The sequence below is a fragment of the Macaca nemestrina genome, chromosome 19 (genome assembly GCF_043159975.1).
Source record: "Macaca nemestrina isolate mMacNem1 chromosome 19, mMacNem.hap1, whole genome shotgun sequence".
Taxonomy (NCBI): Eukaryota; Metazoa; Chordata; class Mammalia; order Primates; family Cercopithecidae; genus Macaca; species Macaca nemestrina.
Window position 1 is genome coordinate 24,477,937 of NC_092143.1, and position 15,792 is coordinate 24,493,728.

The window sequence follows — 15,792 nt, forward strand, 5'->3', positions numbered from 1 at the left end:
ATTTTTTTAGAGTGTGTATGAGACGCACACAAAGGAGACCAGGAAGGAGATCAGCATTCCATCATTGATTGTTACCCTTCAAATCCACAGTGCCCCATCTTTACTCAGTTGCCAGGGTTATTCGACTTTTCTAAAGCAGATCAAGCCTAGAAGGTCTCCCCTGAGATTACAGATGGGACAGTTTAAGCATCAAAAATGATGATGACTATAATGAATTGAAACTTATCAAATATATGAAAACTGATGAGTTCATAATGATACTTCAAAAATAAACAAACAAAAAAATCTCATTGATCACCTCGGAGGTTGCTAGGGAACCAACTCATTATTCTGAAAGTGTAACAATTAAGGGAAAAATCTCAAGCATTCCTCTTGTCTTTCCCTACTTGGAGTAGAACTCAGGCTAATCAGCTAGTTGATGAGGAATACAGTTGTTCTTTATATAGAAGAATCATGCGTAATACATGCAGAAAAAAATTATAGAATTAGAAAATCACTATTTTCCACTCACTAATGAAATAATGAACCTAGACAACAGTAATCAATGGCAGCTAAAATTATTACAGTAGTCCCCGCTTACCTGCAGTTTCGCTTTCTGAATTTCAGTTACTCGTACACACAGTACAATAAGATATTTTGAGAGACAGACCACATTCACATAACCTTTTTTTTTTTTTTTTTTGAAACAGGGTCTTACTCTGTTGCCCCGGCTGGAGTGCAGTGGCCCAATCATAGTTCACTGCAGCTTTGACTTCCCAGCCTCAGTTGATCCTCCTACCTTAATCTCCCAAGTAGCTGGGACTGCAGGTGCATGCCACCACACCCGGCTAATTTTTGTATTTTTTTGTAGAGACAGGATTTCGCCATGTTGCCCAGGCTGGTCTCAAACTCCTGGGCTCAAGCAATCTGACAGTCTTGGCACCCCAAAGTGCTGAGATTACAGGCGTGAGCCACCTTTCCTTACTCACATGCACATAACTTTAATTACAAGTGTATTATTATAATTGTCCTATTGTTGCTAATCTCTTACTATATCTAATTTATTAATTAAACTTTATCAAAGGTATGTATTCACAGGAAAAGACATAGTATATATAGGGTTTGGTACTATCCGTGGCTTCAGGCACCCACTGTGGGTCTTGGAACATATCCCCAGAGAATAAGTTGCAGGGCGGGGTTGGGGAGTACTATTGTATTGAAAAACTTGATGGGGACATTTTAATGGATGAATCAGGCAGTTAGCTCATACTTGTATTAAGGTGACTCTTGAATATCACAGATGTGAACTGTGCAGGTTGACTTATACTAGGATTTGCTTCTGCCTCTGCAGACTGCAAGACCAATCCCTCCTCTTCCGTCTGCTCCTCCTCACCTACTCCACATGAAGACTGTGAGCATGAAGACCTTCATGATGATCCACTTCCACTTAATGAACAGTAAATACATTTTTGCTTTCTTATCATTTCCATAATAATGTTTTCTTTACTGTAAGAAAGACTATACAATACATATAACATACAAAATGTGTGTTAATGAGCTGTTTACATATTTGGGTTCTTAATATGGGTTCTTAATAATTTCAACAGTGGGTTCTTAGTAATTAATATTTAGAGAGTTAAAAGTTATAGACTGGGATTTTCAAGTGAGGGGGTGTTAGCGCCCCTAATTCCTGCATTGTTCAAGGGTCAACTGTAGTTTCCTACAGCGTCTATAACAAATTACCACAGACATGGTGGCTTTGAACAACAGGCGTTTATTTTCTCACAGTTCTGGAGGCCAGACATCCAGGACCAGTTTCACTTAGCTTCATCAAGGTGCTGACGGGGCTGCACTCCCTCTGGGGGTTCCCTCCACTCTTTCATTTGCCGCTGGCTCCATTTGTGGCTGCATTACTGTAATCTCTGCCTCAATGGTCACACTCTCTTCTTTTCTGTATGCGTCTTTGTAATCTTCCTCTGCCTCCCACTTATGAGTTGTGAAACCAGAAAATCTGAGACAGGTCTCAGTTAATTTAGAAAGTTTATTTTGCCGAGGTTGAGGACACGCCCATGACGCAGCCTCAGGAAGTCCTGACGACATGAGCCCAAGGTGGTCAGGGCACAGCTTGCTTTTATAGCTTTTAGGGAGACATGAGACATCAATCAATATATGTAAGAAGTACAGTAGTTCCGTCCAGACAGGCGGAGACAACTCAAAGCAAGCCCCACCCCTACTGGGGACTTTCAGGTCACAGGTAGCTGAGAGACAGACGGTTGCATTCTTTTAAGTTTCTTATAAGTCTTTCCACAAGAGGGAATCAGAATATGCATCTATCTCTGGGAGCAGAGGGATGACTTTGAGTAGAATGGGAGGTAGATTTGCCCTGAGCAGTTCCCAGTTTGAAGGGGCCCAAGATATTTTCCTTTCACAAAGGACACAGGTGATGGTGTCTGAGTCCCAGATCTGGTATCCAGATAATGCGGGATAATCTCTGCATCTCAAAACCCTTAATTTAGTCACAACTACAAAGATTCAGCCTCCTTTTCTCCCTATAAGTTAATATTTATAGGTTTTAGGGATTAGGATGTGGATATCTTTTGGTTTGGGGACCATTTTTCAACCTACCACAGCACTAAATCATGGAGCAATCTTACTATTAAGGAAAATGGGGTAAATGTGTGATCCCTGATATGGCTTTATAGGAGACTACTAGAGTAAGAGGCAATACCACCTACGAAATCCCTCTACCCCACACCCCCAAGTCAACTTTAGTCAGGCCTCTAGTTCTAACTACTGATTTTTGTAGAGATACAGAAACATATTAAATGACACTGAAAAGATATAATTAGGCAAATCCAATCATTCTACAAGACAATAGGCCCATTTCTCAATTTCTTTAATAAATGCACCAAAGAGAGCAAACAGTTGCACATTAAAAGAAATATAAGAGCATGTTAACCACAGGCAATATTCCTAGAATCTTGTTTGGATTCTGAACCGCACAAACCAACAATTAAAAAAGGATATGTTTGGGACAATCATGAAAAATTGAACACAAATTGATGATATTGGGGAATTGTTGAGGTTTGAGGGCTTTGATAATGATTTTGTGATTATGTTCAAAAAATAAAACTAGATATTTAGACTGAAATACGTATGATATTTAGACTGAAATACATATGAAGGAAATGATATTATGTCTAGAATTAGCTTTAAAATACCCCAGCAACAAATAAATAAATACATAAGCACAGGTAAACAACAAATAAAAATTTTTACCATGTGATAGTAGGGCATCGATAAAATAAGAACAGCAGATGTGGATTATTGAAACGAGGTGACAGATGTGTGAGAGTCTATTGAACTAGCCTTTCTATTTTTATGCATGTTTGAACATTTCCAGAATATAAGTGTATATATATATATGTGACAGTGCAGCCTGTCCCCGTGAGGCCACTTTTAACTAACTGTCCTTAGGCCTGGCCTCACTCTAGGGAGTTGTTACTTATGCAATAGTAACACCCACTTCATCTTTTAGGACTATTTTAGGGGTACCATAGAAACAGATGAAAGTGAAGTATACGTGGAAGTCATTAATGAACTCGTTTCTTAGGTTGGCTTTTCCAGAAAGGTGTCAGCCTGAATAAGCACTAAAATTGGTAAGCACTACATTTTTGATAATTAAAAAGCACTAAACTTTCAGGAAGCATTTGAAGTCTGTTCGCAGACAGCATTCATAGCTCCCAGACTTCTGCAGTGTTTGCCCCTTGAGGTGACTCCAGTACAAATGGAAAAGAGTAGAGTGGACGAAGACAGAAAGTGCAAAATAGACAAAAGGTGGATGCAACTCCAATGTTCGTCAAGATGAGTGGATAAACAATATGCGGTATATTCATACAATGAAATATCATTCAGCCATAGCAATGAATGAAGTATTGGCACCTGCTACAATGTGGGCAAACCTTGAAGACATTATGCTAAGTAAAGGAAGTCAGACCCAAAAGGTCACATACTATGTGACTCCGTTTACCTGAAATGTCCAGAATAGGGAAATCCATAGAGACAGAAGGCAGACTAGTGGTTGACAAGAACTGAGGGGATTGACTGTGTAATTGGTAAGGCATTTCCTTTTGGGATAATGGAAATGTTTTGGAAGAGAAAGGAGGTGATGATCACACAACATGGTGAATGTGCTGAAAGTCACTGCATTGCTCTCTTTAAAATTGTTAATTTTATGTCATGTAAATTTTGCCTCAAAAAACAAACAAACAAACAAACAAAAAAAAAAAAACAGAGGGCGGTGTTCCACTGTGCCTCCCAGCCAAACCACAATGTTCTGGTTGTGAAAAGGAGAAGTAATCAACCAATGCCCATTCATGAAGCATCTTCTATGACAAGATACTGGGATGGTACTGTAGGGGATTCAGAGGACAGAAGAAAAGCTAGCTGTGACTTTTCACTTCAAGATGCTCATAATCAAGTTGTGTTCAAGGAGGCCATTAGACAAAATTTAAACAAAATAAGACCAAACACGTAAGCTGTGGTAAAGTGTGAAGTGATGGAGTAATAGATGAGTGACACAGGCCAGCAGTTCTGAAAATTCTTCAAGTGGAGGGACAGAAAGAAGTCACCATGTCTTCATGGAACACTATGAGATATTGTGTTTAATACTGATTCATTTATTATACCTAGGATAAACAAATATCAACTTCATATTAAATAATATATCATCTGGCAATAAATTCCAGAATAGATAGGTATTAACAGGGAGCAGTGGTTGATGAAAAAGTAGATAAAATTCAGAATGGAAATCAGTTTACTTATTAATATTGGCATGTTTGTGAAAACTTGGAAAGCTCGATTCTATCTGCCCCTTGCACCTTGGTCCAGCTGTGGACACCAGTGTTCTTAAGCATAGCTCATTAACTTACACAATCAACACGTTTTGATTGAGTGCTCACAATGTGCTGAGCACAGTGCAGCCTCTGGGTAAGTATAACAACTAAGGAGTAATGGTCTCTGTCCTATGTAGCCTGCAGTTGATGGAGGAAATGGAAAATAAATAAGCAAGCAATTATACATTGTAGAAACATGGTGTAAAAAATGTCCAGGATAATATGGTGAGACAGAATAGTGGGGGAAAATGGTGTGCAGAAGACATGTCACGTGCAGTGACCCCGAGGAATGGAAGTTCTAGATATGTTCAGAGTTCTGAAGGCATGTTGGAGGTTGGAGGGGAAGAAGAATGTCTGGGCTAAAGCTAAAGGAGCCAGTTCAGCTGAACATTGAAGATCAGAGTAAGGAGTTCAAAAATAAGTCATTAAGTGTGAAAATGGCATGATTATGTTTGTTTCTAAAAAGGATAACTCTAGTCACTATATAAATAAAGATGGACAAGATGAAAGCTCATAGAATGTAGAAGAAACCAGGTCTTGGCAAGCTTAGATTCAACCCCTTCTTTCCCTTAAAATCAAGCCCAGAGCAGCCAGCTCTCAATGGCTCAACCCTGAACCTCATCCTGGCCCTTCTGAGTGTCCCAAGTCGCTCAAGAATCTCACAGGTTCTCAAGCTTCTGGAAGAGTTCCACGGCTAGAAGTGATGCTATCCAACTTAACATTCCAAAACGTGAAGATATTCCAGTGAACATGAAAGATGTGGTCTGACTCCCGAGTCCTTTGACAGCCTCATCCAAGAAGGAGAGAATCCGTCTACAAAGTCTGAAGACAGTGTTGGGGCTTTTGGATGCCTTCGGCTTGTGTTTGAATCTGAGCACTGTGTGATATTCTCCTGTAAAAGATGTCATGTAAGAATTACATGAAATAGCAGGTGCTCAGCATACAATAGGCACTTATTAATATTTTTCATTGGTGTTTCAAAGTCTTTGCTTGAGCCAAAGCTGAGATACAGATATGACTATGTATATGTGGCAAAATGTTGAGTAAAGTCACCCTTATGGGAAATATAAAGGATCCAGGGAAATTGTTCATTCTAGGGTAAGAATGAGATCAGAAAAATGCATTGAACACCATTAAAAGAAAGTAGAAGGTTTCATGACTTCAGGAGGAAATGATTTTAAATCCCTCAAATCTACTTTATAATCAATCCCATGGACTGAGTCCTTAGTCTTGGGGTGAGGGGAAGCTATAAATAAATAAAGCTGTAAATAAAACTGGAATAACTCCTTTGATAAAAGTCAAAAACAAACAAAACAATAGTATTGCATCAATATTTCTCAGACTAGGATGATTTTCAAAACTTTTATAAACCGAGACAAGGGTATCGTCCAATCAGAACAGAACAACAAATGTCAGCCATAAACAGACATGACCTGTGAGGAGCTCAATGTCATTATTACTGAAAGATACCATAAAAGGTAGAGAAAAATTGCCCCACTCCTACCACTTACTTTATTAACAGTCACAGGTATCCTCAGCAAAGCAGATGCACGCTTCAGTGTGATACCATTTATAGCCACAGTCGAGACAGCTTTGCGTTTCTGTTGGTTGGCTGTATAGCATACCCTAATTGCCTGCTGGAGGCCCTCTTTAAGCAGGTTGGAAGAGGCTAGACAGAGAGACCTACCCTGCAAAGTAGTTTGTATACGTTACTCCAATTGAAGACCAAGATTTGGGGTTTAGGATTAAGGATTTTAAATTTTTCATGTTTTGAAACCAAGGAAGGATTTTTGGCTTTTAATGAAAAACAAAAAGATTAAATTGATGCATGAAATAGCTGCATTCTCAGATGATGTAATTAATTAGGATGTTTAACTCTTCAATGGTTGAGCTGTATTTAAAGGTAAATCCAAAGTGAATACTGAATGAAAGATTCAACTGGTTTTTTTGTTTTTATTATTCTTTTTTTTTACTTACAGTTTTGAATCACGATGTTGGACAGGGTCACTCATCTATCAATCAAAGACAATTCTGAGGGAAGACAGGCAAAGACCTCATAATCCTGATACAATCTCTTTTCTAACCCAGCATCTTGAGACACTCATATGGGCTGGCACTGAATTTAAGCTCCAATTCACTTAAATCAAAAAGAGCCTCTCTCAGTCTGTCATCAGGAAGCTAGCTCTCCAAGGTGTATTTTTATCCCAGCCTCATCTAAGTTATGACAACTCACCTGGTTGGTTTCTGCCATTTGAGTAGAGAGAGGCATCAGAGTGACAGGCCATCACTCGTTGTGTTCCTCTTGAGGTATGACAGAGAGGAAAAACAAACCTGGGGAAACAGATTTCAAAGTGTTTCCAAAATGTCTCCGGATTGGAAAAAGAGATATAGGGCACTGTTGATGCTTTTTTCTACCCAGAGCTCTTCTGAAGGTGAAACTCCTCTCTCTTCTATAGGCACTTCAAAATTTATTTGTCTGTTTGTTTATTTGTTTTACTGCTTTGACCTCGACTCATCTCCCTATGCTTCTGGTTCTTAAAATGTGCAGTTCTAGTAAGTTGTACTCCTAGTCAACATCTCAAACTCTTTTTACATTGATTTCTACATTGAAGCACCCTCTTCCGGTGGCTGACTCAACTTACGGCTTGGCTAATCTTTCTGCAGACAGATCCATATCCTTAGGACACATTGATTTCCCACACTGAGAAATGCCTGCTTAATTTGCATAAAATATATAAACAAATATTAGATATTAATATAAATAATATAGACACATAAAATATATAATTATAAATTTTACACTTGTCAGGGACCTTCCAATCTATAGCGTTAGTTGACTATCTAATCTAGCTATCCCCTGATTTTCCAGATGAAGTATATTTTTGCTGCCACTGCTCAGTTTAGGTTTACTATAACTGCACATGTATTTCATCTTTTTCGACTTTAGTTTTTGCTTTCTTATCATATTATACTATTCCTTTTTACTTTTCTAACTTATTTTGAATCAACTGAGTTTTCTTTATTACCACATTTTCCTCTATTGGTTTTGAAGAGATACATTCTATTTCTATTATTTTAGTTTTTATTTCTACATTTTTAACATGTCTCCTGACCTAACAAGGTCTAAGTTTAACTGATCTTTTTATTCTGCTGTAATATGGCAAGTACCTTACAGCACTTTAACTCTGACCACCCCCTCCCACTTACATGCTATTTGGTCCAACATTTTAGTGTCATCTTAGTTTTATATCTTACCAAATTATTCATTTGAATTATTATTATTGTTGCTTTATATAATTATTGATTTTTATATAAACCCACATATTTACTGGTTTCTTTGCTCATGAGCTTGCATCCCATTCTTTCCTTTGAAGTTAAAATTCCTAAGTCTTGCTTCCCGTTCTTTCATTTGGAGTTTAAATTCCTGCTTCTTGACATTGCTGTTATCCTGGAGTGGGGATAAGCTTAAAATGAGTGCTCAACCCAGGATTATAAAACACAGGACGACATCATCCATGAGTGACAGGTATCAGATGCAAAAAATAAACAAAAGTATTAGAACCCAAAGAGCTTCAAGTTATTGATTATTAGAGGGATACTATAAAATAATATGTTAAAAATGACTAAAGAAAAAAATTAACATGTCAGAAAAGCATAAGACCTACTATAATTGCACATGGATATACCTTATTTTGTGCTCCCAACATGGCTCTGATAGTGGTAAGCACTCAGCCTTTATCTGCTATATCTCTTTATTTCACTCTTATTTATAAACGATCATGTGGTTGGGTATAAAAATATGGATTGACAGTTATTTCTCCTACCCCTTTGAAGATATTATTCTGTTGTCTTCTGATTTTTCCTCTCATTACTGAGAAGGTTACAGTTAGTGTGGTTGTTCTGTTATAGGTGTCTTTTCCTTCTCTCTTGTTACTCTTAAGATTTTGTGTTGGTCTCTGGTATTTCCATAAGATGTATCTATGTGTTGCCTTATCTCACTTGGAACTCCAAAACCTGAGGTTTCATGTCTTTCATCAAATCTCGAGGATTTGGCCAGGCACAGTGGCTCACACCTATAATCCCAGCACTTCAGGAGGCTAAGGTGGGTGGATCTCTTGAGGTCAGGAATTTGAGACCAGCTTGGCCAACATGGTGAAACCCTGTTTCTACTAAAAATACAAAAATTAGCCAGGCATGATGGTGGGTGCTGGTAATCTCAGCTACTCCAGAGACTGAGGCAGGAGAATCGCTTGAGCCTGAGAGGCAGAGGTTACAGCGAGCCAAGATTGCACCGCTGCCCTCCAACCTGAGCAACAGAGTGAGGCAGTGTCCACCCCAATCCCCTCACCCCCACCCCACCAAACAAAAAAATCTGGAGAATTCTAGGTCTTATCTCTTCACATATTTCCTCCCAGTCTATTCTTTCCTTCAGGCACTCTCATTAAAACACTCTTTCTCCCCTCAATGTGTATTAACCATTTTTAAATATTTAATTGCTCTCTGCTATCCTTTAGGAAAACCTTTATTCAACTGTTTGAATGTTGAATATCTGGCTAAACTATCCATTGTGCTTTTCCCTTCCAAGTTGATATATTTTTTAATTTTAGAAATTTAATTGTTATTTTGAAAGCTTCCTATTTCTTACTCGTATTTCTTATGCTTTTCCGATTTGTTAATTTTTTTCTTTAATCATTTTTAACAAATTATTTATAATATCCCTATAATAATCTATTACTTGAAGCTCTTCGGTTTCTAATCCTTTTGTTTATTTTTTGTATCTGATAACTGTCACTCATCATGGATTACGTCTTCCTGTGTTGCATAATCCTGGGTTGGGCACTCATTTTCAGCTCCTCCCCACTCCAGGATAACAGCAATGTCAAGTTCACTTGGTTAGTACTTTTAATTTGGGTTGAGAATTCTCTTACTCTCCTTATTTCCTTAAGGACACAGCTGTGTATTTAACGTGTTTATAAATACTTTTCCTACCTTGCCTAGGTGAACTTGTTCAAATTATCCAATCCAAATTATTCCCAGAAGCACACATCACATCCTCAAGAATTAAAATGACAAGAATAAGAAGATATGACTACAACTAAATAAAATAAATACAGAGAAAGAAAGAGGAAAAAGAAAAAGGAACGAAGGAAGAAAAAGAAGAATGGAGGAGGAATGGAGGGAGGAAGGGAGGGAAGGAGGTGGGAAAGGGAGGGAGATGAAGGTGGTGTTGCTCCTTCCTGGAATTCTTTTCCCAGGCTTACTTCACCCTTCAGGCCTCAACTGAAGCAGTACCTCCTCCAGAAAACCAATTAGTTCTTCTTACTATTCCCATGACTCTTTGCTTCTCCTATGATAACTCTTACCATGCTTCGTCGGAATTATTTGTTGCCTATCTTTCTTTCCAGGTAAAATTAAAAGGATGAGAGCAGCATGATTCCTTCATTTATTAACAAATATTTATTGAGCCCAATGGATACAGCAATACATAAAATAGACAAAGTCACTGCTCTTCCAAAGCTTACATTCTAGGCAGGGAAGACAGAAAACGAAAAAATACACAGTGTGAATAATACACATAAGTGATGATAAATGCTATGGAAAAAAATAAAGTGGTGAGAGGATGGAGAACTATGTAAGGGAGAGGGCCTAAATGAGATAAGGCAGGCCAGGAAGGCCTCTCAGTTTTGATGACTTGATTGGAAACCTGAATGGGATAAGTGAGCAAGCCTTGGTTGTATCTTAGGAGAAGGACACAGACACCTTCAGTGAAGCATGCACTGGGTTTGGGAAGGAGGGAATGAGATCAGAGTGGGCAGTGGGCTCAGAGATGGGGCCAGGCAACATAACACAAGGACTTTCCAGCCTCTGGAAAGACTCTGGGATATTATCATGAGTGAGATCTGATGCCACTGAAAGGTTTTGAAGGATCTTGCTTACATTTCAAAAGACTACCTCTGCGACCGCACTCCAGCCTGGATGACAGAGCAAGACACTGTCTCAAAAGAAAAGGAAAAAAAGTCTATCTCTGGTTGCTCTGTTGTAACAAGAGTGGAAGCAGAGTGGCAAACTAACAAGCTAATGCAATTGTTAGGCAGATAAAAGATTGTAGACTGGAATAGCAAGTGCAGAGGTGGTGAGAAGAAGGGGGTTGGATCCCGGATTTACTTTGAAGATAGAGCTGAATGGATCTGCTGATGGTATCACCCTACTTCATGACTTTTATAACCAAATCCTGCATAGAGGGTCTCGCTTTCTATTTGTGGAATATATGAATGAGTAAATGAATGAATGCATTATTTACAGACCCTCCTTCTTGATGATGTCATCTCCATTTGTGAAACGAAAATTATCAAACACTATGAAAACTATGCAGGTTTTGCTGCTACTGCTAAAGTGGGTCTAATGTAAATAATATTAACCACATTTTGTAAGCAACAGATCCAGCATGTGTACTACTTCTTCCTACCCCAAAGCTTTTGTTTTAGACACAAATGTTGCACATATTTTTCAGCTTCTGCTAGGATTTAGAACTGCTCTATATCAGTTTTGTGACTGACCCTCAAACAGGCCATCAGTAAATTTACCTCACCCATACATTTGATCTGAAATCCAAATCTATTTTCAAGAAAAATATAATTGACCAAATAGACAAGACTTTGATTTCAAAATGAACACTGGACAGGTCATATTTTTCTGTCAATTTATTTCAAGACAATGTTCAAAGGAGTTGACTGGTAAAATCCACTACTCAGTGAAAGACACCAAGACACATCTTAGGTATTGTTTACCTCTTGAAACAATATGGTGGCTATTGAAATGTTACTGTGGGCGTACCTACCACCACTTTTAACAGATTTCAATGAAATTTAAAAGTGACAGAGATAAATGTCTTAAATGAATCTGTAAATTCATTGATAATTTTCTAATCAATCCTACTTTTATTAGATTGTCTTTTGAAAATTTAATTAAAATTATAATTAATTCCATTTATGAACTGCAATAATGTCTGCTAATTATGTGATTATACCAAGTGAAGTCTGCTGTTCATGGAAGTCATGGTTAAAATGTCTAAAATTACAAAGTATATATTTTCCAGGTTATATGTGCTATGGAGAAAAGATAATTACCAAGTATATATGATCTTTTCTCTATAGTACATACAACCTGGAAAATTGCCCTTGTGATTAGTACTCTTTATGCTTCCTATCATGCATTAACAGAATCTAGAGCACTGATACTATAACAAGTGTACAAGTATATAAATTGTGCCAAGGGAAATGGGTGCCAAACAGGTCCAGCTTTCATGGTGGCAACTTCACAGGAGACACAAGGTGGTTAAACAACATCTATTGCAAGGAAAGCTTCAAAAATCACAACATCTTGGGTTGGAAAGAACTTGAAAGATGGTCTCTTTCCAGCCCTACATCCCTCTTAGACTTAATTTGATTTGGAATTGCAGTCCCTTTGCAGCACTACTCTTGATAACACATTTCAATTCCAGCAGTCTGGCAGGCTCTGCATTGGGGTGATTCTAGAGAAGGATGGGCAGGCAGCCTGCCCTTGAGGATCCCAGAATCTACCAGAGCCTCTGCAAGTTTCCCACAGGTTGCCTGAATTTGGCAGTTTGCTTCCCCACAGAAATCAAACAGGAGCTATGAGACATTCTCACTTAAATGCACGCGCGCACACACACACACACACGCACGCACGCACACACACATTAAGGATAGGGTCCAGGTTTTCTGCTGCACTCACTCTAGGTTGGAGAGATAGAGAAGAGGCTGATGAGACCATCTCCAGCATACATTTAAGGAACTGTCCTTCTGTAATAAGCCACATGAAAGCAAATTAGTCTTCTGTTCAGTCCTTGAGACAAATGGAGTGGCCTCTGCCAGTGTACACTTTCTTCCCTGTGTAAAACATTTTACTTTGGCACTACAATCACAGCCTGGTTCTGAAGCTTGTATTCTTTTTTCCCTCCCTCCATTCACTCATCACTTCAGTGATGTTGCCCATGATTTCACAGTGGTTAATTTTCTACCAAGAGAGAGGATGCCCTAAACCAATCTTTCATTAGTGACAGTAATCACTACATCAGTCTCTTATTAATGACAATAATAGCTAACATTTATTCCCTGTTAATCATAGCATAATACTGTGTCATTGAATTTCACGGTACCCCATGAGGTAGGTGGCATTGATATGCCCTCTCTATAAATGACGGAATAGAGATTCAGAGAAGTTAAGAGACTTGGTTATGGTCCTATTGCCATGAGGTAGGTGGCATTGATATGCCCTCTCTATAAATGACGGAATAGAGATTCAGAGAAGTTAAGAGACTTGGTTATGGTCCTATTGCCAGTCAGCCCTGAGCCAGAATTCAAGTCAGGTGTCTGATTCCTAAACCAGGCATTTGACCCCTAACGACATTGCTTTGGTTGTAGCAGGAGGATGGGAATGGCTGGAATGGGACCACAACCACCTGGCCTCACACCTGGCCCAAGTTCTTGGAATTCCAAGACACCCCTCAAAGCACAGGCTTATGTCAACAAGAGTTTTCTAGAGGAGCTGAGGTTATCTGGGAATCTGGCTGCCAGTGTTCGTTCTCTGATCTGCTGCGCCATCCAACAACATAGACCCGACTTTCTTGCCAGCAGCCAGCCGCACAGGGCAGCCAAGACTAACAAGTGTAGGCACTGTGCAGGGTACAGGGTGCATGAATAGCACTATTCTTTTCTGGCCAACACTGGCCCCATTGTTTTAGGCAATGAATAGAGCTGTGTGGAAAAAAAAATTCACACACGAAGCAAAAGCAGCAAAATTTGTCTCTTTGTGATGGTTTCAAGACTGGGTGAAAAAGTCGTTCTTCACCTGGTGCTATTTTACATACTCTTTCACAAACAGAAAGCACTTTCTGGCAAGGGAAGAGCCTTTCTCTCAAAATTAAAAAGTTATAGGTCACAGTGCAGGTGGGAGAATTGGGAGTAGACCTCAAAGTTTTAATGGCATTCATTCATTACAACATTGGGGAGATGGAAATGATGAGGCATCATTTTGATTTAGTGGAATTAAGCTCTGTTCCCAACAATCATCTTGATCTATTTGGGACACACAGTTTTTGCCTGCATTTTTCCCAGATAACAGAGGGAAAGTTAAGAGCACAGTATTAACTACAGTATATATTAGGACTCCTATTCAAGGCAAATAATTGCCAAACTTTATATTTCTTTTTGATAGGGCTAGACTCGTTTAGTCCCAGACCCATTTCTGGGGTTGCGTTGCTGGCTGCTGTAACTCACCACCAGGGAATCTATCCCTATCTTTGTCCTGGCTGCACCATTAGATGAAGTCAGAATCTCACAAAACCATTACATTCATTTAACTTCTGCATATGGAAAATGAATTCCTCTCTTAAGAGCAGACATTAACACATAGTTCTGATACAAGTCCATGTCCCATATACATTATCTCCTTTTCATTCTTACACCACCCATAAAACCACCATTGGTGGTAGATGTTCTGTGGTACAAATCATCTTGGATGTTGACTGAATTATTATTTTGTGTATCTTGGTATCATAAAGTTCTAGGAATTCAGTTTCTTCAAAATAGGTCTCTATTTTTGTATTTAAATACAGAAACTTCCAGAGACAGATTAATACAGTGGGAAGAGCATCATGGGCTTTAGATGCAATCTGATTTAAATTCTGGTCTATACGGTAGCTCTGTAGGGTGACTCTATGTGCTATGTTGTCCTGGAAAGACCTTGCTATATCTGTTATCCTGCTGTAACTGTTAATATTGCCCTCTTTCACTTTAAAAGGTGTACGGTTTAAATGGTAGATAATAAGGTCATCCTATGATTAAGTCACCTTGGGCAAGCAACTTAACTTCTGTCAGCCTTGCTTTCTTCATTTATTAAATCAGAACAACACTGTCTGTCTGTTAGGATTAGTGTTAATTAGTATTAATGTTAAAGAGAATATGTAGAACTCTCTGCATATTGTCTGAAGCATAGCAGGGACTCAATAAAGATGGCTATTACTAATATTTCCTCTGGAGACACTGCCTTAGAACACTGTTTCCAAGTGTCTTCATCCATTTTGTGCTGTTATAACAGAATACCACAGACTGAGTAATTCATAATGAACAGGAATTTATTGGCTCACCATTCTGGAGGATGAGAAGTTCAATATCAAGGTGCTGGCATCTGGCAAGGGCCTTCTTGCTGCATCATCCCATAAAAGAAGGGCAAAGAGAGAATGACAGAGAGAAAGAGGCAAAAGGTGGCTGAACTCATCCTTTTGTAAGGAACTTACTCCTGCAATAACAAACCCACTTCCACAATAATAGCATTGATCTATTCATGAAGGAAGAACCCCCATGGCCTAATCACTTCTTAAAGGTCCCTCCTCTTAATACTGTGACAATGGCAATTAAATTTTAACATGTGTTAGGGAGAGGACAAACATTTAAACCATTGCACCAACTGTTTGAGAAATTATGGACTATTGAAATAAAAAATAAAATAATATAATATAAATCAAAGGAAGGTATTAAAGTCACCAGGGTTTTACCTTGCCTAGTAAAGACATTAGAGAAAAAGAATAACACTGATTACAAACATGTTTCCATGAAAGAAAGGGGTTTTAAAAGCTGAAAATGTAGAAAACAAACTTGAGACTAAAAGACAGTTCACTTAACTGAAAGTATTTATCATCATTTTTTAAAACAAAGTATTACCTTTTGAAGGAAATCAGAATATCTCACCCTCAAATATGCCACTTTGGCATAAGGATTATTGTGAGTTGAAGCCAATTAAGAATCAAGAAATGCAGGAAGAGTTTACTGTCCTCTCCTTTTCTGCCTAAAAACCTATACATAAATTTCCCTTTGAAGAAGGTTCTCTCTTGCCCAAC

The 15,792-nt window shown here is 38.5% G+C and overlaps 1 long non-coding RNA gene across 1 annotated transcript in view; it reads right to left on the reverse strand.

Annotated features, from left to right (window-relative positions):
• LOC112425775 (uncharacterized) overlaps window positions 1-15,109 on the reverse strand; it is a 54,372-nt gene extending 39,263 nt beyond the window's left edge. The window contains exons 1-2 of the long non-coding RNA XR_011617229.1: window positions 15,043-15,109; window positions 7,108-7,205 (exon numbers count right to left, since the gene is read on the reverse strand). This is a non-coding gene — a long non-coding RNA (uncharacterized lncRNA). The remainder of the gene's footprint in view (window positions 1-7,107; window positions 7,206-15,042) is intronic.
• Between the last annotated feature and the right edge of the window lie 683 nt (window positions 15,110-15,792).